Raw genomic sequence first — 23062 nt, 5'->3', positions numbered from 1 at the left:
TGCTGTATGCTCTGCGTGGGAGATGTTTCTTTATGCAGACCTGGACCAGCCATTTCTTTGTCTAGCAATCAAGCACCATGTTTTCCTTCTGTTGTGCGGGGTAAGGCCAGCCTGGGAGACTTCTCCAGGGAGGGTCTGGTAGACATCACCGTAGTACAAGAGTGTTTTGTTGGGTTGAGTTGGCAAACGATATTTGAGATGGGCGATGCTTCTTGCAAGAATGGACAAATCTGCTCATGGTAAAAGCAGACCTGGCTTTTTTGGGATGGAAGCTGCTGTAACCCTGCTATGCTCAGATGAGCTGCCTGGGCACTCTGTGGTGTCACATCTTAGTGCTGTGGGTTGCTTTGTGTCCCTCTTTCTTATCCCTGAGCAGCTGGGGTGTCGTTTCAAGTGGGAAGGGAGAGAAGAGCTGTTTTGCACTGAGCAGGGCTGGCTACAGGCTCTTAAGAGTCTGGTGCCCTTATGGTGAAGGCGAGCATATATTGCTCTTTCCTCACTCTTTTCTCCACTCTAGTGACTGCCACGAGCAACTAAAAGCGCAGCCCTTCCTGGTACTCATGTGATGATTGCACGGTGGGATTCACTCAGTGATTTCGTTCTCAAGTGCTTTTAGATTATAAAAAGCTCTTTCTTGCCCCAAATTCTAGGCTTGTTTCTCCACTTTGCATAGTGCCCTCAGCACCTGGAGGGTCCTGATGGCAATTTCAAGCCCTCACTGATGGTAATGCAGCACTGTGATCCTCTTGCTTGCCACACGTCTGCAAGCCCAGTTAATTCTTCTGGGATTGCTTAAATGCTAATGCTGTCGTGGAGCTCTTTAGCACCTTTGTCTGTAGTTTGCTTGTACGTAGTTTTCTGAAGAACTGAGGAGGGCCTGGAGGTTTGCACAGGGAAGAGCCTGTTGTATGAGAATTCTTTCTTTTCATCTACCTAAGGCTCAAAAGCCAGATAGAAAATACATCAGCAGAGCACCTGTCCTTGCGTGTAGACCGTGTCAAAAGCAGAACTGAGACAGAGGAATGCTTCCTTTTTTTTTTTTTTTTTTAATGTGTTTTAAATTAAAAAGGGGAACACGCCCTTTTTTAACTGAAGTTTACACTGACATAAGAGGCTTGTCAGGCCTTGGTGCTGCCCTGTGAAGTGTCTGTAGTCAGATGACTGTTTTGCTGAAATGCTGAAAGTATCTTCCATGTTTCTGGCCTCTAGCATAGTCCTACCAGTGGATGCTCCAAGATAGCAGTGCTGGCCAGTGCAATTGTAACAAAAGGTCTCTAATTAGACAACAGACAACTTTTTGGATGATGGTGTGTTGTGGGTGGGAAATGCTTTTGCTTTGCTTGTTTATAAATGGCGCTGGTAATCAGAAGCCTATTTCCTGAAATTTCCTTTGAAATGCCACTGGAAGTTGAGCAATTAGCTCCCTGGGAAACCCCAGGCTGTTACTTTCATAAAACTTGAAGTATTATAACCTTAAATATAAACATCAGATACATTTCAACCGGCTTCCCAGCTGAAGCTTTTCCAAGAAGCTTTGTTGTATCTCCTTCAAAAGGCCTGCATGGGAGGCTGGCTAACAGAGGCATGCTCTCTGAGAAAAAGCCTGATGTACAATGGCTTCTGTACATCAAATGAAAGGCGTAACGCTTCCTTCTGTGCCTACTGAGTGCTCTTCCAACAGGAACCAGTCTCCTGCCATCAGGAGCTGGGCTCAGCTTGTAGGCAGCTCTGCTGAGCCACCCAGGCGCCGGCGCAGGACTCAGCTGAAACAGGTTTTGGGGGAGGTTTGCTGAGCGACCTGCCCTGGTGCCTGGGGGGCTGCAGGGGGGTGCAGGTGGGTCAAGTCCCCAAGCTGCCTGATGCCACTGAGCTGGGATGCCCTGCTGTAAGACACCCCCTAGGTATTTTTTGGCTTCTGGAGGTTTTGTACTCGTTTAGAATCCTCTCAGTTTTGCAAATTCCTATTGCTTCAGACACTCTGTCCTCCCTCTTGACTGCCCCTGACATCAGGACAAGCCAAGGACAAGTCCAGCGAGTCCTTTAGAGAAAAAAGTAGTAGTGTAAAAATATTTTCTTTCCCTTAAAAAAAAAAAAAAAAAAAAAAAAAAAGGAGATTTATAATCTCTCCAGAGTGGAAATTGCACCTGCCAGTCTTTTTTCGCAGGCCTCAGCTCCATGAAGTGCTTCAGCACAATTCGAACTTGAATTGCATGAGTTCTCCTCTGCCTGGCTCTGGTCGGATGACTCATGAGTTTCTAAGTTGGTCACATCCTTCAGGGTCCTGCTGAATTGAGTGGAGTCTTTCCTTCTCTCCAGCTCAAGGATGAAGCATCAGAGCTAGTGTGAAACAGATGGCTGGTTCTTCAGCATCCCGCTATCCTGCCTTCAAAACTGGGCTCCTGCCCAAGCTCATGTCAAAATGTTCTGCTTTCAAAGTCGTGTTATGGTTCTGTTTGATAAGTAGAAGTACAGAGACGTGCTAGGTACTTCATAATGTTTCACATGGGAAACAATTTAAGAACTTTTTATTTTTTAAAGAAAGTTTTCTCAATATCTTGTTAACCTCTTGCTGCCCAGCTGGAGGAAATATTCTTGCATACATGAGTTTGCCTAAACCTTTATTTCCAGCCTTAGAAAAGTACTAGAGGCAGTGTTAGGAGAGCCTTGATTTTGAGTTAAGTTAGAGAGACGCTTTCCATTGTGTGTTAAAGCTGATAGACTTTAACAGCAGTGGAAGCCCACGATGACCCTGAGTGGGCTGCAGTGCCTGGAGGAGCCTGCTTTGCCTTCTGCACCGTCAGAACCACAGAAATAACAAATGGGCTTGCATTTTTTTTTCATAAAGCTGTAAACTCAAATCTACACACTCAGTGTTGCCTCCCTCTGGTGCTTTAAAGTTTCCAAGGGAAATTTTAGCTCTTCCCATCATTTCACTTTAGGTCTTGAGCATCTTCCAGGAGGCCCAGTGAGCTCCTTTGTCCTGTTCCTTGTAGACACTGGGTTTCTCCTCTTGTTCCTTCTGGGCTTGTCTTGATTAAGGTGTCTGCTCAAACCTGCACATGAAATGCAGCACACAGCCTGAATTTTTCCTGCTGTGTCTGTCCAGGGAAATCATGCAAATGTGTCCTGTTTATACCACCTTTCAGCAAAGGAGGAGAGCCCTGAAGTTGGGTTGTATCTTGGAGAGGGATTTTTGAGAGGTATGTACTCTGGTCCTGCTGTTAGGACCTGAAGACAAACACGAGCAGTTGCTGTCTTCATCCCGTCACATAAGCTGGGGAGAGCATGAGGGGCCTGGAGATATGGGCAGCAAGGCAAACGTTGTTATGTTTTCCCACCCTGTTCCCTCTTCAGTAACGGCTGGCTGCCCTGTTCCTTTACCCCTCAAAGTCCTATCTAATGTCAGGAAAGCCTTCTAGCTAACATAGTTTTCAAATTTAAAAAAATTACTTGTTATCCATCCAATTTCTATGAGAGGAAATTCTATTAAATCCCCAGAAGAAAGTGCATTATAGCTGTACTTTCAGAAGTAGACCCTTGAATAAACTTTTTTAGTTATTTCACATAACTTCCATTATGACTGTCATTATGAAGCAGATGAACATTTTCTTGAACAATTAGACGCCGGTGTGTGGAATAAAGAGTGTAGTTCGCCTGAGATCATTGAAACCTATCTGTTTGGGTGATTCATTTTCTTCCAACTAGGCTTCCCATAATAAGCTTTTCTTCTCTGGCTTTGTCTTGTTTCCCATTTCAGTCGGCCTCAATGCCTGAAGAATTGAAAGAATGTCTTTCTCCATGTCCTTGTGCTGCGACTGAGCCTGGCAAACAAAAAAATAATTTTTTTTTATAAGCAGAAAAAGAAGAGAAGGAGGAGGCAGAGCAGATTAAAAATAAAAACAAGTGCTGTTCCTTGTGGTGATGGTAACTTGGGGCATGAGGGCCTTGAGAAATGTCATGGAGTAAAGAATGGGGATGGACTCCTGCTCCTAATTGGAAGGGAAAATGCATCCAGGTGCGTAAGAGATGGAAGAGTATCTCTTGTATTGGCCTGGCAGTCATATCAGGTGGAGCAACATGCAGGCACAGGGATGCACAGAAGACTTATCTCCTGCTTCCACGACTTCAGGAAAGTAAGCTGTGTTAGTAAAGTGCCCCTGGTGACCTGCTGGAAAATCAAGTTCAGCTATCCAGCATGCACGTATGTTACAAGGGTTTAACACCAAGGGAAGGATAATGGTATCTAAATATCTGTACAAATGCAGGACACCCTCTGTACATCTTTCCTGTGGCCCTACCCTGTGGTCTGGGATGGCTGATGGAGATGCAGCGAGCTCCACTTCATGCTTTACTCGGATCGTTGTTTCATGACAGCTTTTCTTTGGAGCTGATCTGGACACTGCTGTGATTCACAACCAGGCTCTGCTGTTGGTGTGTCCAGCAGTGAGGAACGCCAGTGGGCTCCAGGGAAGGCATCTCCTCCTCAACACCTCATCCTAAAGGCAACAGCTTTATCCTGCATATCAAAATGCAGCTTACTCCTCCTGTACTGCCAGACTGCTTTAGCGACTCTGATTTCAAGTGGATCAGCCTGAATTTCCTTATTTTGATGGTTGTCTCAAAGCATGCCATGAAACCATGGCTGGACCTCATGCTCACAGGAGTGAATGTTGTGAGTCCCCTCCTTGGAGAGCTCATTAAGTAGTTAGATATTTTTTCCTGCACAGGCAATGTACAAAAATATACCTGGATAATGAGAGATGACTGATAATACAGGCAGATTTGTTGAGTATGTTGTCACTTGACAAACATGTAGGTTTGTAGTGGGTTAAAGCCATGTTTCCATTGTTCATCCAAAATTAGACATCAGCCTGCTAGATGATCCCTTGCTGTTTTACCTCTTGTTGCAAGCAAGACAACAGCAGTATAGCTAAAATTCGCGTCTAGTGGCTTAGGGCTGCAAGTGTTCATTTCCTGGGGTGGTTATCACCCAAGTCCCTGTGCAGCAGCCTAATACTTAGTTGGTACTGCTGCAAATGATATGGAAATCTGCTGGCCACCTCTAAGAACGCTTTGTATATCAGTTTGCAACTCCAGAAATTGCTGGAGAGTCTAAGGAAATAAAGAGCTTGCTTTGGTTCTTTTAAAACAGCAGAAGCAGCTGACTTGAGGTCTGCCCTGGGCTTCTTGTGGATATATATTAGCAGGGATTGAATTGAATGGAAGCTACTGGAGAATGTGAGGCAAGGGAAAATGTTTTTATAAGAAAAAGAAATGGTAAAACTTAAGGGAGAAAGCGGAGAATGTGAGACCTTGAACCGAGCCTCTTCAGGGAGGGGGGAATAAAAAAGGAAAAAAGTGCCCGCTTGAATAATAGACTAACTAGCGACCTTGAATGTATATGGTGTGCATAATAAGAGTGAAACAAAGGAACCTCTGAATATGAGGCATTCTTAGACTGGAGAATAATAATCACAAGTGGCAAATTTTTAAAACATGGAAGACATATAATATAACAGAAGTAATGGGGACCTGAATCAACCTGAGATGAGAGAAATGACTGAAGGGGTTTAGGAATAGGCTGGGCTCACGAATGGCCTAGTTATTGCTTGCAGAAAAGCCAAGATTTTCTTTCTGCTCCAGGAGGATTTTATTGGTGTTTTATTATCTTTGCCTACGCGTAAACGCCACTTCTTCCTCAGACCACTGGCCAGATTTAGCAGGGGGTGGAACTTTCTCATCTCACTTCTGCTACCCATCCTCCCCCTGCCCTCCGTGTAACGCAGCCTGGCCCCAGCACGGGTGGCAGGGGGTGGCAGCACGTGTCGGTGCTGTGGGGTGGGGTGGCATCAGCTCACTCGAGTGACGGATGTGGCTTGGTTCTCAGCACCAGGCTTGATGGACCTGGCAGGGTCCGTGGGAGTATGGGCTCCCACTGGAAAGTGGTGACGCTCCCAGTTGGTTACCAGCAGTCTCTGTAGCTGGTGGGAACTAATGCGCGTCGCTGTGAAATAGCAAGGGCTCTCGTATTGCTTTCCCAGTCTTTTACAGCATCTCAGATGAGCCATGGCAATTCCTTAAGCCAACCTGACTGCTTGTGGATTCTGTGTTTCTTGCTTTCTTTGCTTGTCGGTTGCATGTTTGCTTTCTTACTTCGTTGTGAGTGCAAGTTTAACATGGTGCTCACCTGAAGGCAAAGTTCTTGCTCACGCCATAGCTTCCCAGGCTCTTTTTCACATTGGGTATGAGTGCTGCAGGATATTTAATCCCAAAAGTGAGACACTTTGCACTTTTCCTAAATCCTGTATGTTGTAGCTCCTTTGTAACTGTCATTCACAGCTGCTTCAGATTTGACTGGAGTAAGTCCAGGAGAAACGTCTCAAATGCCTTCTCCAGATCATCAGTGAAGATGTGAGACTGACTTCTGAAGAGCTCCTTCGCATGTAACCCTACTTTGATTTCTTCTTGATGGCCAGAGTTACGTCTTTATGTTGGTGGTATTGGCTAGTTTGACGTCTATGTTGCAAGATTTCCTCCCAGATTTCCCCTCAGTTTATTGTTCACCAGAGGCTGTGAGGGATGTTTTAGTTTAGCTTTCCTCTTCATCTCTTCAGTCCTCAGAGCTTGCAAGTTTGTCCTGCAGGATGCTCCTCTAATGCTGCTGCCCCTGCTGTGGATGCACATAGTGGCTACCCAACATCCTCGTGAGTGGGCTGGCTCCACCACTTCCCAGATCTCTCATGTTCCTGAAACAGGACCATCTGAGGATGGGATTTTCTGTTCACATTAGAGGCAGCATTTGTCTGCCCCTCTCTGCCATGGAGGTAGGTGGCAAACCGCGTGCCCACGAGCAGCGCCACATGGGCAGATCTTTGCTGTATCTATGCCTAGACCTTGGGACCTTGGTTCTGCAAACTGGTGCTAGAAGACTGCATATGAGGGAGTCTGGTATCTCGCTGTCACAACCCTGGCTGAAGCCACTAATGACTGGTATAGAAAACTCGGACATACAGATGTGACTTTAGCCAAGCTTTGCAAAGCAAATGAGGCTGGATTTTTTTGGTGGATTTCCATCCTACGAGGATGTCACTTGGCTGCCAGAGCCTTCTGATGGAGGACCCATTCCTTCACACCGGCCAGCGGGCCCTGCCAGGTTCCCCTCTGCCTGGCTCCTACTGCTTTGTGTGGATCCTCGTGTTGTCCTCATTCTTCACACCACAAAAGATTAAAGATAATACTAATACTAATAATATAAAAACGCCCTTCTGAGAATGGCCTGCCGGCTGGTATTATACCATATAAAGACTCTGTGAAATAGCTTGGGTAATTTACACTCATTAGGAGGAGAATGCAGTAGATTAAAGGTAGCAAGGGTGAATAGCTTCCAATTTTTGTCAAACTTGCCTAACCTTTTATTCACCTGCTGAAGCCATTATTTTATAATAATAAAAAAGAGGAGAAGGAGCCTTGCATGAACTTGGGGAGAAAGGGAGAGAGTGCAAGCTAGCAGCTATTTTCTCAAGAGAGAGAAATGCAGCATTATAGATTAAAGGTGAAAAGACAGCCCTCATTTAAATCAATCCACCTCTCCGAAGCATATTTATTCACAGATTAATTAGAGTTGCAAATTAAAATGATCTGGTTGGTGGGAACATTATTGAGGCCTTTAAAGTGCGGGAGTGAAGATTAAAAGGAAGCACACTTACCCTTTCCTTATGATCTAAAGAGGAGATCAAAAGAGTCGGTGTCAAATTAACAGCCCTGATGATTTCTCTCTTCTTCTAGTCCTCCGTTTATTATCTAAGGCTCATGTTGATACACGCAGGATGAAGACCTGCTTTCCTAAGCAGCTGGTGCGTGAAGTGTGTAGGGGCCCTTTAGGCAATTCGGACCAGGTAGGAAGGTCTGCAGCTATCTGACCAGGGATGGAGGGAACATGTGCATGCACGAGGGAGGGAAACCTGCAAACTTTGCCTGTCAGATGACATGGAAGGGTGAAAATTTTCGTTTTACTTATTGGGGTGTTGTAGAGAATTATTCCAGCTGCAGTAACATAGGACAGGCAGACTGCAGATTAATTTACCTTATCTGTGGTTAACCACATGGTTAATTGAATGCCCGGCCTCTTGTGAGGCTGCAGGATGGATCTGGGACTTGCTGTTGGATAAGCAATGTGTTTTTGCTCAGCTCGGAGGGAAGTGAGGCAAATTCAGTCCTTGTGAGACTCCACCAGGAGCAATACGAATGCGAGGAAAGACTATTAAACCCTTCTGGAAGAGGCGCATCGGCATCAGGCAAGACCGTGCCTTGTCATGGGGTCTAAACATGCCTGCTGGAGGTAGGGTTCAGAGCACTGTGAACTCTAGTGCAGGCTGGTTGGAAGCAGAGAGAGGGGACAATGCAGAGCTGTCAGGGTGTATCCCACCAAAGTCCATTTCATGGAAGCTTCTTGCCTGTCGGATCACAGGTGCTCACTGGGGGAAGATGGTAAATGGCTGCATTTGGAGACAGAGGGGAAGATGTGCTGTGCTTTGAATACCTGGCACCAGGCTGGCTACGTAGGGGAGGGAGACGTGTTATTGAGTGTCATACTGTAATGGGAAAAAGCTTGCTGGCTTGACAGATTGACCAGATTAAGGCTAATTTAGTAGATATTTAGCAGGACATTTCTACTGGCCCCCAAATCTAAGAAACATATTTAGTAAGTATGTGGCTGTAGATCCTATCTGTTCTTCATTTTTGAGAGGGTTTCCAGTCCCAGACCGGACTGGCATACTTGGGCTTGGTGGAAGGCCCCATGCTTGCTTGCACTAAGCAAAAAAGAAAGAATGATTAACAGCATCAGTCTCCAGGAAAAAAGCCCTTCATCTTCCTCTCCTCATCTTGCCCCATGGAGCATGTTACCAGCTTGAAGAAAAACTACCAGTAGGACAGAAAGCAAGTTCACACCCAGCTCTTTGCAACCCCAGGCTTTGGAATAGCTCTGCTCAAAGAATCATCTCAAAAGGACCAGAAATAAATTCCCCTTGCTGAGATTTTTCAGAGCATGAAAACTGTATTTAAACATACTAAGAAGGTACATTTTGCAAAAATATGTTCATTTTAATATAACCTTTAAAAAAAACCACCCTGGATTGTTCCACATTTAATTTTAAAATATGAAAAGAAAGATGTGAGAAGGGATATACTGAGAGCATGTTCCCTAAGCATGTCTCATCTTTTTTTCTGAATTTTAAAGGCTGGAGAAGAAACATCACAATCTTGTTTTTCTTACACGGTGGCCTTACCTGTGCAATGAATGCTGTATAAGCTGATTTCTCTCACCACAGACTAGCTCTGCTCTGGTGTTTTGGATTTGTCCCCACGTGTCTAGTCAGGATAATGGTAGCAGCAGTGTAGACAAGGCTTGAGGGTTGTCCAACTGGATGGCTGCAAAATAACGGAGGTCCCTCTTACTTTGCAAGCATGCCAAAACATTATAGATGCTGCAGATGTAACATAAATGCTCTTACTGCAGTAGTTCATCGTTTTTTTCTGAGCCCTATTAGAAAGAAGAAATGAGAAAGGGAAAAGCAGCTGGATCCTCTGTTTGTTTGCTGTCAGTGTGGGCAGCACAGAATGGCCCTGAAGCACTTATAGCGAGGAAGAGAAGCAGCAGCCAGATGTATTTACTGGCTCCTTCTGAAGCCAGACAAAAGCTTTCATTAAGGGCAACCATTTGGGCAGCTCCCTTGTGCTCAGTGCCTGATGAAAGGGCTGACCATCGCTCCAGAGGAGGCTGCGCAGAGGACAGAGGGAGAGGCAGCCCAGCAGACTCAGCTGAGCTGTGGCAGAGGGGGCTCTGGACCTCCTTCAGGGTCCATCCTCAGCTAGGAATGAGGGAAGTCTCGGCGAGTGCTTTGGTACTGGCTGCAAGGGTTGGCAGTCATCTTGTATCAGTAGGTGCTGGTGAATCCAAAATCATCCAGGTGACCTGGTTTACAGTTGTCTTTTGTTTTGGGAGACAATGAGCCATCTCTGTGCTACAGCAACAGGAGGTGGCTGCTTTCCTGAAACCCATCCCTGGAAGGTACTGAATGACAGCACAGTCCACCTCTCCCTGCTCCTAATGCTGAGGTCTGTGTACAGAGGGTGCCATGCCCTGAACTCCTGAAATGTAATATTTTTTTCTTAAGAGGTCTGAAGTGGGAGGCATTTGAGGTGGGTGCTAATGGCACGGCATGTCTGGGACCTGAGGCTGGCTCCTCCCCAGGAGACCCAGCCACCCTGAGGCAGACTGAGCCCTGAGCAAGGCTCCCACGAGGCACACGTCCTAGACAGCAACTGCCATAGGACGAGGGATTGTTCCACCTATTTCTTCATTACCACACATCTCAGTTAATTTGCTGGGTTACCCCTAGAGGATTTGGCATGGTCATGTGTACTCAGATTTTCTTTGCAATTGAGTTCTTCTACCATCAGACACCCTAATTCTCCCACTCTCTGTACAAGGAACAATACAGATTCACTGAGGGAGAGGCGAGATTGGCCCCAGCTTTTATTTAGCATCCTGCTGCTTCTTGTTGTTTGGGTTTCTTTTGTCAACCCCTGCCTGTCCTCTCCACCTCACACGTCTCACCACAGCCCTGCAAGCATGGCACGCTCTGCCTCCTGCTTGCCATGCTGAGCTACAAATGCAGGCTGGGGGCTTTTGGGCATTAGAGGCTTGGCACGTTTTGGAAAGTGTGCTCTGGCCGTGCCAAAAGTTGGCTTGCCTAGTCTGAGGGAGGACTCGAGGCACCTGCTCCAGACTGTGTGGACTCAGCCAGAACTCCTCATCCCTGCTGCAAGGTGAATGGGCGCCGTAAGTGCCCTGGCAAGCATTTTGCTAATGGGGCTGGTTCCTTCTCACACTATTCTGCACGTTCAGAAAAACCTGGCTAGGAAGATTTCCATGGAAGGGGTCAGCTCTGGCTTGTGTTAGTGACTGGGGAATCTTTCTGCAATGGCAGAAATGGCATTTTCAGTTTAAAACATCCACTTTCCCCCTTGAAGGAGGGTTTGCGTTTGGATGTGGGCACAAATGAGAAACCTAATCAGGTTTTTTTACTCTAAATATTTTGTTTCTGGTTTGAGAAAACAAAGCACCTGTGTGCACAAAGCCAAGGCTGGTGTTGAGTTTTCTGTTCTTATTTTGGTTTTGATTTTGACCTGTCCACATAGGACAAACATTTTGCATCTAAAAGATTTAAATGAGTCGGGAGACTTGTTCCTCTCCCAGCTCTGCTGACAGGTTCCAGGGTGTTTTCAGATGCTTTCCTGAATTGATGATTTCTAGGTCAAGGAGAGTGTTATGTTTTTTTGACCGTTTGTCTTCTGCTAATCGCTGTCAGCCTGGAGATTTATGCATTGATAGTGACAGCAGATGGGGTCACTTTTAATAGGAATTCGCACAGCAAACAGTGAAAGCGTGTTGGGGTGTATGGTGTGGGAGCTTTCACCAGATGGACTGCAGATACTCAGGGACTCCACTGTACTGAAAACATTTCTGTTTTTAATGGAAGTCCACAGGCTGAAGCCTGGTTATTTTTCTAGGAATAAATGCATTTGCATACACTTTTTTCTTTTGATAGCTTTTATGGGAAATTGTCCCATTCATTGCCCAGTATCTGTGTCTGCCTGTGTCTGCCTACACGCTTTAGACACCCTTGGTGTATGTAGCTGGTCCTGCACTATGAATGGTGAATCTGGTTCAAGGGGTCTCCAGCTATACTCTAAATATATGATCGCTTGCCGCAATACAGAACTCTAGAACCAAATAGCAAAACATCTGCTTGCATCCTGGTTTCTTTTTCCGGTGGAAGGAAAATCTGCAGTGAGAGAGCAAATCTAGAGTTGTCAAAAATGCCAGAACAAATCACAGTACTCAAGCGGCATCTTGTACTAGAGCTGGAGGAGGTGGATCCCCTTGCAACCTTTACACTAGTATTCAGGTGTATGTAAAACTTCAATTCCTAGGAAATCAAATATCTTCATTTCTTTTTGCTTTTTCAGGGCCACATTTTTTTTCTGAGTGGTAGATGTGGTGATTCAAAGGATCATGACATACTTCCTAATTCTTGTAGTCTGCTTAAACACAGAATTAGATCAGAGTTACAGAGATAAAATAAGCTAGATATGAGAAAGAATGCTCCTCGTGCAGCTTTTGTGGGTTTTGTTTGTGAACTTTATCCTAAGAAACATCCCCACTTATTGCTAATGAAAAAAATGAGCAAAGACCTCTTCTCTTCATATCTTGTATATCCACAGAGATTTGATATGTGTGTGTCTCCATTACATTACATCCCCATTTGTTAACAGCGATTTTGAACTTGCCATTTTCAGGCCTTTTCTGAGTTTATGTCTGTTCTCTTCTAGTTACTTGTGTCTCCCTCATCTTGTCTTTTACTTGACCAAGCACATCCCTGGGGCCCAGATCTCTTGTTTCTCTCCATTTCTTTCTCTCCCATAACAAAGTACCCTTTTCCCGTACAGACATGGGAGCACAGCAATATTGCTGCAAGTTCTATTCTCTAAAACAGCCTGAGCAAATCAACTTTAACCAAAGAACTGTGTTTCAGGACAACTTCTCAATGATATCTGGAGTGGGGAATTGTGACCTTGGGTCCTGCAGCAACCCAAAAATGTGTAATATGGCACTATAAGTTTGTATTAGTCTCTTTTCCTAATGAAAACCCCATGCTATGTATCAGCTAATCTTGCTCTGTGCTAGGTTATGGGTTTGTCTCAGAGAGGACATGATCCTACAGCTTTGCTCCATGATTGAGGTGGCTTCTTTGCCATGAGTGGTGGAAAACCGGTGCAGGGTATTGTCAGCGTTGATAGGCCATAAGACATAGGAAAAAGGAGCTTACATGGTGCAAGCTCAGGCTCTTCCTTTGCCTTGTGGGTCACAGATGCTCAAGGTGAGTTCTCCCACGTCCTCTTTTCTGTTTGCTGCTGTGGTAGCTATGTGCTCAAGGGCCTGAGATGCACAAGCCCATTTTGCTGATGACTGGTTTGGGGCAAGTGCCTTATTGCAGAAGATGGTGTGTGTTGGGACAGTGTACATTGAAGGAGTTAAATCAGCTCGGCCACTGTGCCGCACCAACTGGTAGATTTATCATCAGATCCTGGAATGTTAAATTGGGTAAAACAACACACCAGCCTGTGGACCATGATTATGCAACCACCAGCTGCCATTGTTGTCTATATGACACCTCGAAAGCATCCCAACCTGGTCTGGTGGTCTGGCAGAGGATGGACATGCCATGTCCCAGCCAGAAAGCACATCCTGAGGAGTTAGGATCCTCTCAGCCCACTTTGAGCCGTGAGAAATGAGGTGGAACAGCAGAGAACAAATATTTTGTGAATAGGTATTAAAAAGAAAACAAAAAAAAATCCTCCAAGCACCCTTTGAAAGCTCCTGAGCACTGGGAGTGATGCAGAGCTCTGGTTAATAACTCCCTAAGGTTTCCCCCCCCATGTACCACAATTGATTGCAGCGAGATTACGATGCCATTAAAATTCACTCTGCCCATAAACTAACGCTGTGGAAAATGCTGACGTTTATAGCGGCTCCTACAAGAGACATATTTCAGTATGAAAGTGAGTCCTAATGCAAGAACTTTATTTAGGTAAAACAACATCCAGGGAGGGGGGAGAGGAGGAGGAGAGGTGGTGGCAATTGCAGAGAATTTTATTTCTTTCAACTAATGGGTATACGGATGCTAAATTTAAAAGACATTTTTAATAAATCTATTGGCCTTTGACAAAATCAATCCAAACCCCATAAACCAAGAAGTCACCCACTTGGTATTAATGAGGCTACATTTGCATTTATTTTTCCTTTACACTAGACAAACCATTAATTTCGTGTTTATGCTTCCTTTGAAGTCTGAATGCTTGTAGATAGATGGCCACATCAAGTCTCCTGCTGCTACATTAATATTTTGCTATAAATGATAAATTTGACCATTTTCTACAACACCCCTTTTTTCTTTAAGAAAGCTGAGAAAATGCGAGCAATAAGTCTTAAGCCCCTGAAAGCTTAGCTGTTTTTTTAAATACTCTGCAGTCATTGATTATTAAAGCAGTCATAGCTTTAACTTTGGGTTGCATTTGATAGCACCCAGCATTTTGCTGCTGTAAATTGAGAGATGTTCATTAACCAATCAGGGTCACTCTTCTTGCAAATCATATTTCATACGACTGATGCAAAAAACTGGACACAGCTAAGTCACCTCTGCTTCACCCCATCTCTGGCCTCTGAAGGTCTCTTCTTATATCTTCTGGTTGCTTCCATGCAAGGGGAGTACATCCTTCTGCCCCATCAGGACAGCAAAGGTGCCTTTTGCCAGTTTTACAGTAATTCACTTATTTTGTGTTTTTTCTTTTGGGATAATCTCGCCCACATAGCTTTCTGGGAGTGACTGGTACCAGAAGCTCCCTAAAACACTGGCTCCTAGAAACAAAGGGAAAGACCCTTCCAAATACTTCTAGGAACCTAGGATGACGGGTAGGAGGGAGATTTAAATCCTACAAGGACTCTGGGAAAGGTTTATAAGTTTTAGGAGTCTCGACCTTTCTCTCAAATCACACTCCGAGATCCAGAGAAGGGCACATGTTTAGTGATGCTCCATTTCCCCTGCTTGAGAATGGGTTTCATGAACTCAGGATGGGTGGATTAGACCTCTCTCAGGTGGAGCAGGACAGCTGGTAGCCAAGAGAACCCCTGCAGGAAGCGCATGGAGTTTTGTGGCAGTAGGGAAAGCCTAGGAAACACCTAAGCTGAGGCTAGAGAAAAGGTGACTCTGGTGGAGGCATGTTCTTGTAGCACAAAATAAGGACCTGCTCTGAGGCTGGTGTTCACGTCTCAAACATGTTGCTGGGCATGGTTAACCAGGCTGCTGGGACACTGCAAAAGATGCACTGCTCGTTATACCACTTTGATGTGACTGGGGAAGGCATATCCAGCCCTCCTCTGCTCAGCAGATTAGACCTTCTCCTGAGACGCTCCTAGAAATTGGCTCAGGTATTTCTAATGGACCCTGCACATTGGAGAACGCATGGCATCCTGACTGGCCAGCCCTTGTGTAAGGGCAGTGCTTCTGCCTGTGTGGTCTAGCAGGGATTTAGATGCTAGCAGACACCCAGCTGCCAAAAGAGAGCTCTTGTGGTCTATGTTTCTTGATGTAGGTGCCTAGATTCTTCCTTGATCACTCCTTAGGGGTTTTCATATTTACCCTCTGCCTGTCACTCCTTACTCCTCAGGAAAAGCAGAGACCTCAAGTCTTTCAGGGTGACTGCAGGGCATTTTGAAACGGACAGTGATGTGTTTTGGTGCTTTTGTCTGACAGGCAGAGCCCAGCATTGCAGGAAACCTTGCTGCAGTGCCAGCACTGCCTTTACCCACGGGGCAGGGTGCTGGGGCGTGAGAGGCAGATTCAGCAGGCTGAGCATCACCTGGGGCCCAGCCACGGCTGCAGCGAGCCCTGGGACAAGCTATGTGTCTGCAGCAAGTTGGGTTTTGGTTCCCTTCCAAAGTCCTCTGGCAGCACATCTCTGATCCATGTCCCTTTCCGGCTCTGCTGCTGAATGACTTGGGGATGCAAAAAAAGCATGGGATGCAGGGCTGTCCAGCGGTCTGCAATGGGACTATGGATGGATTCAAGGCTCCTTCAGCATCTGCCTTTTTCCTCTTCCACTAGGTCTTTTACCTGTTATCTGACAGGTCTCCCAGCAGCTTATGTGGTGGAGGATGTGAGCTGTGTTTTCCCCCTCTGCCCTAACTGGAACTGTTGTGTGTACACACTGCTGAAACAAGGAGCAGGGACCTGAGCTTGAATTAGCAGATTAACTTTTTTTTTTTTTTTTTTTTTTTTTTTATGAAGCATCTTTTATAGCTATGCTGGGGTTAGATTTCATATAGCCCTTGTTTATTTTCTTTGCCAGATGGAGTTTATGGAGGAGGGAAGGGATGTTATATCAATAGGGGAGTGGCTATTGACACTTGCTGCTATGAAGTGCCTTTATGTGCTTTCAAATGGCAGGATTATGCTCCGGATGGCTCTGTGCCTGAATTGTCTCATGCTCTATTAACAGCCTAGATATGAAGGCGTGGATGTTCTTGGGGGTCTGAGATGAAAGAGGACTGAGTATTGAATGTGCTAGTTGCACCCACTCTAGCTCTTTCTTTGCTTTTTCTTCCCCCCCCCACCCCCCTTTTTTTTTATTTTGTTGAAGAAACATTTCTACTTCTATGGCTATTAGGAAATTCAGTCTGCTGGGATTCACACCTCCCTTCCAACTTGTGGACTTGCACAGCACTGTGGTCCCATGCATCCCTAGCTAAGAGTTAGGCTGCTTAATTCAGGAGGTTGGCATGAAAACTTTGAGACTTGTTTTTAAACAGTTGTGTTATAATTTCTCACGATTCTCATTCAACTATTTCCCATTCAGCGCCCAGTGTCTGGACTTGAAAGGTGCACATGTCCAAGCTCCATGCCAAACCAGTCGAATGAGAAGCGTACTTTAAAAAGAAATAACGCCTTGATTTCAGGTCAGTAAAGGATATGATGTTTCAGAAATAACACTGATCTCGTGAGAGTCCTGTGGAAGTTTCTCGTCTCAGGCAGCAGTTCTGATGAACAGTCCTAAGGCAGTTTTTGTGCCCACGAATCCCTCCCAGTATCCGAGATCTGTGCCCAGCAGAAGCTCAGGGTTTAGCCCTACTCCAGTTGGCCCCTCTTTTTTTGCCTGCTGCCCTGCCAGCTGCTCACATTCTGAAGACAGTGGATGTCTTCTGGATATATCAATGGATTTTTTCCTTCCCCAAGTGTGAATACGCTCAAGATCAAGTGAATGCGGTAGGCACTTCCCATCAATAATTAGGAATGAAAGCAAGCATGAATAAAACAAAACTCATGTAGGAGTTCCAGAAGCCAGCCTTCTGCCTTTAATTTTGTGGTTTGGCCTCTTTTTTTTTTATTCTTTTTTCTTTGAAAAATGGAAAACGGATGTCTAGTGTTTAGGACCTGGGAATCACACCTACCCCACACTTCTCACTGTCGTTACTGTCTCTTCTCATGCCACTGTCATACCAGTGTCAGAAAAAGGCTGAATCTAATGGAGAGTCTGGGCACTGGGGATTCTCCCCACCCCTCCTGCGGGAGCTGTGCTCACACTCTGGGAAGGGAGGTTAGCTGAGGAGGAGACATTTCCCTGCAGCCCTCCAAATCCGCCTTTGAGCAGAGCTGGGTTTGTAGCCACAAACCAAAGGAAACCTCCCAAGCCGCAAAAACAAATGCAAGCATAAAGCCCAGACAATTTTAATGGTGGTGGTTATTAAAGGTTTTGCTGCACCTTGGACCTGTTAACTTGTACTGCTCAGGGGCAAGGCAACATGCTCGGAATAACCAACCTGATGTGAGCAAATCACTTGTTTTTACCTCTGGCCATCCACTCCTACTCTGGCGTTCCTTTGTGTGTGTTCATAAGAGGATATAGTTAACAGCATCACCACAGTTTTAAGCCTCTGCCAAAGCTGGAACCTGTCCTGGTCAGAGAAGAAACAGATGCAAACAGATGGCTGCAATCGGTCCTGATTCTGCTCATTGAAGAAAACTAGGCAGAACGTCTTCCCTATAGAGATGATCTGCTGTATGACAGAGGCCATCACCCATGGGATGAGGCATTGGAAGATTACTCGCCACTTCACAGATATTTCCATGAAGTGGGCATCATCAATAACCTTGTCATTATATGATTCGCTACCAGATCTTGGGGCCTGCTTTTTAGCTGCTCCATTGGCTGGGGTCATCATTCATTTACTTCCTGATAGATCAGTAGAAGTTTTTCTTAGTCCCGTTGCCCCCTGTAGCCAGCACCTACTCAGCTAAGGAACCCTGGAACAGAAGGAGCTTTAAGGTAATTGGGGACGCAATGTCTTTGCCCTGCTTCCACTGCAGATCACAAAGTGAGAGGAAGATGAGAGAGAACCCGTGTGCCGCAGGCTTTCTTTGTTCTTGCCTTCAAGAAAAGGCCACTTGAGGTCTGTGGTGCCCGAAACCTTTCCCGTCTCATCACGAGCACTGGTGACCCGGACTTCCTACTGTCCATCCCAGATGCGTCCTGGTGAGTCACAGTGGTGAGCAAGCCAGTGCCACGGAGTCCTCCAGCTGTTTCTGCTGGAGGGGAGATGAGCTGATGGGTTCTGCCCATCTTTTCAAACGAGAGAGGTAGAAAGGGAGGGAAATGGCGGGGGGAAGAGGAGGAAGCAGAGATACAAAGACTGATAGTCTGATAGAAAAGGAAAATAGTACTCCCCAGTCTAATATCTGCCCTTTATTCTGCATTACAATGCATTCAGACTTTCAGACTGGACATGATGTTGCCGGAATCAAGGCTGAAATTAGTTTTCAGCCATTCATTCATAACTGTTATGTTTAAAAAAGAAAAAGAAAAAAAAAAAAGAGGGAGGGAGAAGGTGGGGGAAACAAAAGTAAATACAAAAAGAGAAATGTTAACATGTGTGGCGCAGAATGTATACAGCAGACAAAGCTCTGCTTGTTCTTTGACAATGGCTTTGAAAAGCAGGTGTCATAGCAGCTGTACAAGGTTAAAGCACAGGGACCATTATGTACAAAATGAGTGAGTCTTTATCCAGAGTCTGCTTCAGCTCTTAAGAATGTGCTTCCTATTGTGCCAGTGTTTGCTGGAAGGACTCCATCTATACAATGGAGAAATTTTTCATTCTCACCTTCCCCCAACCTCCGTTCCACCATCCAAATCTACAGTTATGGATATAATACAGACCTCTGGCATTCAAGGTCCTCATTGCCCTATACTTCTGAAACAAAAGCTATTGTGCTGCACCATGAAAGCCTGCCTGCGGCGGAATAAAGCCGTTCAGCAGTGGACCCTGAGAGAGTATTTGTGAGGCACTCTCCAAAGTTAAAATCCTGGTGAAAACAAAACACTTCCAATTAAAAATGTTCTCTGATTTTGTTTTGTGTTTTTGGTTTCCTTTTCTCTCTCTCTCTCTCGGAGATGTTTAGAGAGATGCTCATATAAAAAGGCAAGTGACCTGTCCTTGCTTTCATTCTCAAAGGGAGCAGATGGAAAGAGAAGCAGGAATGTACATCTTAGGAGACAAGCAGTATTACTAAATAAATAATAATAAAAAAAAGAGTTAGAAACCAGGCCAGGATGTATCTTCCCAGTAGGCAGTGGGATAGGCCAATATGCTCTGAAACACAAGATGTGAGGCTCAGCAGCTTTTTTTTTTTTTTTTTTTTTTTTTTAGGGCAATAACAAGCATGGGGTGTAATAGGAGAACTGTCCCATTCCCAGCTTTTCCGTACCATTTCCCACAGCACATCTAGCGTGCCTCAGATGTATGACACATAGTCCCTATGTTAAATTTGTCCCCTGGGCATGTCTTTTAGACATAGCAGTTTGTGGGGAAGGCATGGAGCTGGTAGCTCCTATTGCCTGTCCCCAGCCCAGCCCAACCTTGCTGAAAATGAGCCATCAGAGTATGGGCAACCAAACACATACTGACGCTACAAAAGAGATCAGTGAGCACTTTGCTGTCACCACCAGGAGATGCTACTGGTACAAGCCCAACCCCTTATTTCAGAAATATCATCCCTCTTGGGTCCCTTCTTTCAGTGGGGTGTGTTCCCACACTTGAGCATGCTTGGCTGGCGTGCCCTTCCTGGTGCTGGAGGCATCCCTCAGCGTGTAGCTGCGGAGGCAATGAAAGCTTGATCTGCCTTGTGTCTTTGAAATGAGCCGAATGCTGAAAGGTTAACAGGCTGCCAGGGGGGCTGATGTCCCCAGGATGATGATTCACCCATGTTATTCTAATACCCGAGATCTATATTCTCCATGGCTCAAATTGCCCATGTTTATCACTGTATCTGGTCTTTGAGATTGGAAAGAGGTCATAAAATGCAGGACAAGGGATGGGGAATGGGGAAATAGTTTGGGCTTGGTTTTTCTGTGGCTGGCTATTTTCTGTATTGAGTTTGGCATTTAGTGCATGTCTGGTGGGGGCGTGGAGCCAGGCGAGGGAAGCTTCGAGTCAGTACCTGCTGCAACCCACTGCAAGCATGCCTCTGTGTAAGCAATGCCTCTGAAATCACTGCCTAGCTTATTACTGACACCGGCGTGTAGCGAGTCTTTACACCTGTGATGCAGAGATGGCTGAAGTGGAACTGACATTGATAAGGAGGGGGGATTAAGCCCCAGGACCACAGTCCTTCGACTGCAGGAGATGACAAAGGCTGAGTTGGTGGCCTTCCATCCATGTGCACTTGGGTGGTAGTTCAGCTGCCAGCTGGGAGACCCCAGGCAAGCGTCCTCCTCTGGGCTGCCCAGTGCACCGCCTCTGCCTGATGACCTCCCTCGCAGTAAGTAGGTGGGTTTTCAAGACCTGCTCAAACTCTGTGGGCTGTTCTCACTTCTGCTTTTGGTGCTGCTTGCTGTACGCATGATGGGGTGCAGGTGTGACACGCTGGTTACTGAGCTTTGTGTATGTACAGTGTTGGGTAGCGTCTACCTAGAGTGTGAATGACTGTTATCTGCTACACTATGTACCTGAGTATATAGTGTGTGCTATATAAGCCTGAGGTTATAAACTGAAGGCAACAAGGGAAAGGGCAGTGAGACAGGGGAGGTAAGGGGGATTCACAGGTCAGTGACAACTGCTTTCTACAAGGTCCCCAAAGTAATAATACACACAGTGTTCCCATATCCACCAGTATAAGACCCTGAGGATAAAAGCACTTGGGATGCCAGGGTAAAGACATTGCCACAGCAGCCTTTAAACATGTAGGTGAGCCACTACAGTGCTGCAAGTGGAAGGGAAACATCAAAACTGCATGTGGGAGAGGCCTTGAGTGCTGTACAGGTTACAGCACCCTGCACCATCTCCTGCCTTCTCTCACCCTCCTCTCTCTTACAGTGGGGAGGGACTAAACCAGGGTCTGTATCTCTGGATGCCTTGTATCTGTGTCTCAGCAGCAGCGTATTGCTCTTTGGTCTGCATTGGCACAGCTATCCATCCTAGTGCTGTAACTTCTCAAAGCAGTGCCTGGCTTGAGTTTTGGGTTTATATTGGACATACTTCAGAACCGATTTTATCACAAATCAACTTGTCTCAACACTTTGCCATGCAAATGCATTAAAAAAAACGTAGTGGAGAACCTTGTTTCCAAGTTGTCAGAAGCCCTTGAGCCTCTAGCTGTATGCTGCTGGATGCATTTTATTTATGTAGGGTTGTGATCACCTGCGTGCTGCATTTAGAAAGCAGTTGCATTCACTGCACCCTTATGCAGTGTTCTGAATACTGCATCTATTCCCAGTCTGATTTTTTCCTCTGGCACTGATATTAGCACCCACCCTTTTTAATGCTGTGACAGGTCTCTGTGGGACCTGCTCATGCCGTGATCCTTGAGGAGTTAATGCCATCTGATGTCTGGCAAATCACAGCCGGACCATTTCCCCACTGCTCTTGCTTTGCCCCAATGCACAAGCCCAAGAATGAATTAATGCCAGGCATGGGAAGAGGGTGGATGTGGCGTGGCCCCTGGACATGGGGGTCTTCTGAGTGTGAGAGCTGACATTTAGGGCCACCAAGGTAAAGGGACAACAACTACATCGTCAATTCCTTCCTCATGACAACACGCACACGCCCCCCACACCCCATCATTCCCCTTGTGAAGTGAACAAATGTCTTCCAGAATGAAACCACAGTGGCAAGTGGCTCGCAAACAGTTTTTCTGCCTCTCACAAAATAGCTGCCGGGCAGTATCACCTTTCTCATAAGAGACTTAGCGGATTTGCAGTTCTTGTGTGGTTTCAAGGCAAGGGGGGAAATGGAGCTAGAAAAGCAAGCTGATGTAAAAAAATGAGCTAATGAAGGGAGATCACAAAGTGTGCAACCCCAGCTGGTTGTATCTTTCTCTCCAGTTACCTTGGTAACTGTGTAGTGATATGATGTTGCTTGGTTTTGTATCCTGCAAGTGAAAGAAGCTCAAAGTACCCACCAGTGGCAAAAATATTTTTTTTTCTAAAAATCTAAAAAATACAACAATTAAGTTACGGACTCCCTAGATACTGTATCGAAGGGGGAAATATACCCACAGCCTGGATTAAATGACTTCTATTTTTCTATGAGCCAGCAATTTAGCCCATCTTTTGATGGGATTTCTTAGAGCCAAATCAAAGGGATCACAACAGGACCACTTTTTGCAGTGACATGGTTTGCTGAATCTCAACATCCTTTCAGTCTCAGGTCTTTCTGCTGATGATAATGTTGGTTAGAGGGAGATATGGACTCCTGTTCAATAGAAACAGACATAAACTACATTCGGATGTGGGTAGGCTTTCTTAATGGGGACTTGAAAAAAACCCAGCTCGCAGCAGTGTGGAGTCGCCTCTGGCAGCTGGTAGGTGTTGACTCGCATCAGCAGTGAGTCTGGGCAGGTTCGGATCCACCGGCTGCCTTTCACCATTGGCAGGGGATGTTACAGACTCCCCGGTGGGAGCTGTAGCAGCAGAGGGGGTTGGCTGCCATGGGCTCATTCTTTCCCCAGTTGTTATATATTGAGGCGTTTCTTCTCCCCAAAGGTGACAGGGAGCACTGTTGCATCCCAGTTACTTTGGTCATCACTCCTCCAGCTCTATGGCTACTCAACACCACTGGGTAAGATGGTTTAGGGTGGTACAGTGTGGAGGAATGTACCTTTATCTGGCCACCCTACCTGACCAACCACCAAGTCTTGCTATATCCCCCCTTTCCAGCCTCATATGTGGCCCCTGACCCTGAGGTCTGGGGTAACGGTGTCACACAGGCAGTGTCTCTGCGGCACGGTGCTGTTTGTATGGTCTGGAGAAAATTGTGGTCTGCTTCAGGCTTCCTTGGTCCAAGAATTTCCTTGGTCTCTACAAAACCTGCAGCAAACTATTAAAATGAAGGGCTCTATGTAAGTTGAGGACTTGAACAGGAAAAGGAGATGGAAAAACAGTTCAAAGG

The 23062-nt window shown here is 45.8% G+C and overlaps 1 protein-coding gene across 1 annotated transcript in view; it reads left to right on the top strand.

The window, feature by feature from the left end:
- CLDN18 (claudin 18) overlaps positions 1 to 23062 on the top strand; it is an 88104-nt gene that overhangs the window by 32029 nt on the left and 33013 nt on the right. Inside the window, exon 2 of the mRNA XM_080409888.1 lies at positions 6340 to 23062. This exon is cut by the window's right edge and continues 12520 nt beyond it. The gene's annotated coding sequence lies outside the window, so the exon portion shown is untranslated. The remainder of the gene's footprint in view (positions 1 to 6339) is intronic.

The sequence above is a fragment of the Falco punctatus genome (genome assembly GCF_963210335.1).
Source record: "Falco punctatus genome assembly, chromosome: 13".
Taxonomy (NCBI): domain Eukaryota; kingdom Metazoa; phylum Chordata; class Aves; order Falconiformes; family Falconidae; genus Falco; species Falco punctatus.
This window is presented reverse-complemented; position numbering and strand designations above follow the sequence as displayed.